The sequence below is a fragment of the Microtus pennsylvanicus genome, chromosome X (genome assembly GCF_037038515.1).
Source record: "Microtus pennsylvanicus isolate mMicPen1 chromosome X, mMicPen1.hap1, whole genome shotgun sequence".
NCBI lineage: Eukaryota > Metazoa > Chordata > Mammalia > Rodentia > Cricetidae > Microtus > Microtus pennsylvanicus.
In genome coordinates, this window is record NC_134601.1 from 40,791,179 (window position 1) to 40,797,178 (window position 6,000).

Consider the following 6,000-nt stretch of genomic DNA (forward strand, 5'->3'; position numbering starts at 1 on the left):
CTGCCCTCTCAGGCACATGGAATGTTCTTACGGGAGCAGGCTGGCTGCTGATCCGGAGAATTTTTTTTTTTTTAAAGCAAACAGGACGTTCCCCTGGGAGCATGCTAGCTACGGGTTTTGAGGAGGGGGTCTGTAGGGTCTTTCACTAGAATTATCACAGTTCAAACAAAATGGGGGAATTTAAAAAATGGCATAGCCTTGTATCTTAGCTAGGGTTTCTATTGCTATAAAGTGACAACCGTGAACACAGCAACTCTTACAAGGAAGACAGTTGGAACTGGAATACTGTTCAGAGGTTTAATCCATTGCCATCATGTGGGCAGCATGGTAGCAAGCAGGCAGACATGGTGCTAGAGAGGTAGCACCATGTCTGGATTGGAAGGCATTGGAAGAGCGAGAAAGAGGCCTGGCTTGAGCTTCTCAAACCCTCAAACCACACCCCCAGTGACACACTTCTTACAACAACGCCATAGCTTTTAATAGTGTCACTTCCTATGGGCATATAGGGATCATTTTCATTCAAACCACCATACCTTGGCTAATACTCCTGAATTTTTTTTTTGTTGTTGTTGTTTTGTTTTGTTTTGTTTTCCGAGACAGGGTTTCTCTGTGGTTTTGTACTCCTGAAATTTTACATTCCTTATATGCTGAATTTTATTATACCTGCCTATTATTGAACTCTATTTTCTTGATCCCTGTCTCCCTCACTTTTGTTTAACTTCCTCATTGTAGTGAACAATGATTCTTTAGTAAATTTGTGAGAAAATATGATAACAAAGTCTTACACGTGTGAAAACACTTCATTTGAAATTCCCATCTGTTAGTTCGACAGACACAGAATTCTACATTTTATACTAGATTTGTGTTGTTGTGATAACTAATTAACACAAATTCAGGGGTCAACACAATCACAAATGATCTGAGAATGTAGTTGTAGAAGAACTTACTTAGCATGTATGATTGGATTCAGTGTCCTGAACTGTTCCGTGAAACAAAACAATATAAATGTATTTGTTCTATTTTACAAATCTGAAATAACTTTCAGTATTTTTCTTTGGCAATGCTGAGAATTGATCCCACCATAGGCTTTGTGCTTGTTGGGCAACTGCTACCCTGAACTATTATACCTCTAGCCCTTGCTGGTGATTTCAATGTGTTATAATGAAGATGTTGAAAAGAGTGTTTCGTAAAGGAATTTCTGAGAAATGATTATGTTTGCATTCCCAAGCTTCTTGACTCAGGGGCCCTTCATCTTCTATGCCAATTTCTGCTTCAGTCTTTGCTTCTGGCTTAAATTTTACCTTGTCTTTCCTATTTGCCTTCCATAAATACTCCTATTATTTATTACATTAGACCTACTCACATAATTCAGGGAAATCTTCCCCTTTGATACCCTTAATTTGATAGCACCTGTAAATTGGGTTATGCCGTGTAAAGCAATATGTTCACAGACCCATGCAGAATATGATATATCTTTGGGGGGCTATGTTATTTAACATGGCACAGTTAGAAATTACTTTCCCTCAGAACTTGTGTTTAGATCATGGGAGAAGGAACATTCTTTTTCTTTCTTTCCATTTATTTTTCAAATAAATACAGAAGAACGAAGAGAACAAGAGAGAAGAAATTACAAACAACTGACATCAACAAAAACTGAAGACTGAGCCAAATATGGTGAGGCACGTCGTTAATCCTAGCACTTGGGAGACAGAGGCAGGCAGATTTCTATGATTTCAAGGTCAGTCTGGTTTTCATAAGCAAGTACCAAGCTAGCCAGAGATACATAGTAAAAACTTTTCTCAAAAAGAAAACCCTGGAAAATGTTAAAAATTTAAGTCATGGTGACATTTCTGCTCTTAGAGGCTCTGGGTAACTAAGGAACAGGATGAGGGAGGGCTAAAAGGAGGATCCAATGAAAGTCAAGGTTAAAAATAAATAAACAATAAAAACAGGAGCCATGATATAAGGCTAATTGTTTTTCTTATCTAACTCTGTCATAGACTTTTCAGTTTTGGTGAAGAAGTGGCTAAAATGTATTCAATAGTGGAAGTATAAAATCCAGTGTGAAGCTCCACAGTGTAGTATAGTATCCTACTGATAACTATAACTGAATAGAAGTTCATTGAGTTGTATAGTCTTTTGAGTTTGCTTAGTTAAGGTGTGTGATGATTTTATTTAATCATTCATTCGTTCATTAGTTGTTTATTTTTTTAGTTCATAGTTTAATCACAATCACATCTCTCCCTTCCATTTCCTCCTCTGAACCCTCCTAAATACTCTTCATAACTCTCCTTTGAATTCAAAGCCTCTTGTTCATTGATTATTGTATGTACGTGACGGTTTTTTTACTTGCAACATTTTTTTTTGTCGTTCTGATTTCTCTCTCTCTCTTTCTTTCTCTCTCTCTCTCTCTCTCTCTCTCTCTCTCTCTCTCTCTCTCCTCTCTTTCTTTCTTTCTTTCTTTCTTTCTTTCTTGAGACAGGTATTGAGGCTGACCTCAATCTCACAGAGATTTACCTACCTCTGCCTCCCTGATGCTGGGATTAAAGGTGTATGCCAACAATGCCCAGTATTTGCAACTTTTAAAATAATAACAGGACTGCAAAGGGGAGGAGCTACAGGGAAGGTGCTAAAAAGCTTTAGAGAAGCCAGAAGGTGCCAAAAAGTTCGAGAGCCCAGAGCCAGTGCCTGGCCTGCTGGGAGAAGGAACGGGATCTCCAGCATCCATCTCTGGATTCAGACACTTGTACTGGCCTGCCCTTGAGGTCCTGACACGATACATCCTCAGCTACAGCCAGGAAGAGCACCTTCTGTGCAGGTTCGCTATGTTCCCTTTTAAAAGGTTGGCCTTACCCACCTCCCAACTCTTTCTTTCTTTCCCTTTGTCTGCTTCTGTGCCTCTCTCTGTCTTTCCCCCCTCTCCCTCTCTTCCTCTTTCTTTTGTTTTGCAGCTCTAATCCCCAAAGGTCAGTCTCCATTTTCCCTCCCCCATCTCCCCATTCACTTTCCCCCAATAAAAACCCCTTTTGCTGGGCTCTGTGTCATGGGGCCTCTCTCTCTTAATCCACTATGTAATATAACAACACTTGTAATTTCCTCAGTTTGTGACTATTTCGTGATACTTCCTGAATACTGATTTGTGTTTATATGAATTCACATTTCCATGTGAACTTCCCTTCGAAGTTTCCCCAGCACCCAACAGGATGAGTATCTAACCCCCACCCACACTGGAGGAGCTGGCAAGGCAGGCTCTGCTGCAAAATGAGTCCTTGGCCATCTCTGCTCTGGAAAACCTGCCCAAGATGCTCTTCCCAGCACTGTTCCAGGAGGCCTTCAGTGGCAGACGCACTAGGATTGTGAAGGCCATGGTGGCAGAATGGCCTTTCCCCTGTGAGGGCCCTGATGAACACCTTCTCCCTCGAGATCTTTTAGCCTGTGCTTGATGGAATGGATATCCTGCTGAGAGAGCAAGTTCACTCCATGTAAGATTTATGTAGGGGCAAATGTAAGATTCTGGAGTAGAGGGGAGGGATATCTTGGGTTGTGAGAACGGGGTCAGAGCTAGGTCAGAGGCCATTGGTAGCATCAGCTTGGAAAACTACAGAAGCCTTGACTCTTGTTGAGATGTGATGGAGAAGGATATTTGGGTGGGGGAAGAACCACCAGACAATGTGGATGCAGAGTAAGGAGCCTGTCCCTGTCTCTCCACAGGCCCTAGTAGTAGCAGGTCTAGAGAAAGTGAATGGGGGAAGTGAGACAGAGGGCTACTGATGCAGCTTAGAAAGAGCCATTGCTTGGCACCATTGTTGTTCTTTTTGGAGACGAAAAGACCGCACATGCGCAGAAGGATCGCGGGACTACAATTTCCAGAAACGGCAGAGGATACAGCATCCCACCGGACTACAATTCCCAACTTGACAAAAAAGCCACGCATGCGCAGGACATTTTTCCCAGACGCACCTGGATCCCCCTTAAAAATGGGGATTGCCATAACTTGCCCCTTTTTTACTCTTCGCCCCCATCCCTCACCTGTTGTCACCCCCCCCATTAAAGTTTACCCACATGGACCCCCATGCGTCTCGTGTCTCCTTTCCAACCCCACAGAAAAGAACAACAACCATGAGGACTTTGTTGGACACTGGGGAAATCACACAAACACTGCCAAGGTCCAGATGGGAGAAAGAAAGAGCTGGCATTAGGGATATGTGGCCAGGAGCTGAATGTCTGCCCGGTCTTCTCTTGTCATGCCACTTCACCTGTTTTCCTCACAGGAGGGGGAAACTTCAAGTACTCGATTTTCGGAAGGTGTCCCGTGAGTTCTGGACCATCCAGGCTGGAACAGAGAATGGGAACTGCTCAGCAGAGACTGTGAGTGAGAAGCAAGCAGGAAAGCCCCCTCCCAGACATGAGCTGAGGCAGCGTCGAAATTTGATAGCTGACCTCTACTTGATGTCCCAACTGGATGAAGAAAAAAAAAAGTATGTCCTGCAGTGGGTCCAGCAGAGGAAAGACTCCTCCAGCTCTGCTGTGAGAACATGAAGATAGTGTAACTGTCCCTAGAAAATGTCAGGACGGCTCTGAGTGTTTCCGAGCCAGAACACATCAAGGCGTTAGAGCTCACCACAGATTGGAGTTGGTACGCTCTGGCATGATTTCCTACCCACCTCGGTGAGATGAGAAACCTTCCCATGCTTTCTCTAGTGCGAATCCACAAGAACAGATTTGGGGTTGCCTACACACCGTGCTTAGATAAGAAGTTGATACGAAAGTTCGATGTTCAGTTCTCCAGACTCTGCCATCTCCAGCATCTTTAGCATCTGCGTGGCACGTGTTTTCCCAGCCACCACAGGAAACACTTGCTCAGGTATCTAGAAACTCCCTTGGAAACCTTCTCTGTCACTCACTGCCACTTGTTCCAGTCACACTTGTGTCACTTCTCCCAGTGTGAGCGCCTCCATCAACTAAGACATCTGGACATGAGTGGTGTCCTACTGTCCAGTTTATGGATGATGCTTCTCAGGGCTCTCCTAGAGAATGTGACCGACACTCCTGAGACTCTGGAATTGCAGGGGTGTGGGATGAAGGACCATCAGCTCAGTGAACTCCTACCTGCTCTCAACCACCGCTCCCAGCTTACCAAGGTCAATTTTTATACCAATGACTTCTCCATGAATGTCTTCAGTGACCTTCACCACACAGCCAACTTGAGCAAGATGACCATGGGGCAGTACCCTGCCCCTCTGGAGTGCTATGAGTGGAGTCACATCTCCATAGAGAAATTTCTTAGCTTTGTTCTCAGCTCATGGATACGCTCAGGGCCATAAGGCAGCCCAAGAGGATCGCCTTTGCTACAGATGTCTACAGTAGATGTTATAAGTGCTGTGTGTATGACCAGGAGACCAGACTTTGTTCTTGCTTGCAGTAAATAGGGGAATGTTACTTTTGGTCCTTGCCTTCTCAGGGTGGCTACATAGAGGACTTTGTGCAGACCTGTTATACTAAAGTGAGCAATGCAGACACACACATCTTCTATAGAGGAGGTTTGGGGATTTATAGAGGCTTTTAATCCAGAATACTCAGTGTAGGAGGCACGTGAACATGCCAAATGGCAGTAGGGAGGGCATTGCAGAGCAAATGGGATGAGTTTTAACCCATGCTATGCACTTTCCTTTTCTCTGTCACTTAAAATAATATCTGAATGTAATTTGCTGGCCTTGACCTCTTATTATTATAACTTTTCATTGTTTTTAGTTATGTTTATGTGATGAGGAGGTACATGCCTCTTAATGCAAGTGCCCTAAATCAGTTGCTTGACATGGTTGCTAAGAGCCAATCTTGGGTCCACTGGAAGAGAAGTAAGTGCCCTACAGTCCTAAGCCATCTCTCCAGCTCCTGGTCTATGGACTCATAGTAGTCCTGTTCCCCTCCCTGCTTCTCCCCTCCCCCCTTCAACCCTCCCCCAAGGACCCCATGCTCCCAATTTACCCAGGAGATCTTGTC

The 6,000-nt window shown here is 44.0% G+C and overlaps 1 pseudogene; it reads left to right on the forward strand.

Moving 5' to 3' along the window:
• LOC142840311 (PRAME family member 10-like) overlaps positions 1-5,425 on the forward strand; it is a 43,518-nt pseudogene extending 38,093 nt beyond the window's left edge.
• Positions 5,426-6,000: the final 575 nt, after the last annotated feature.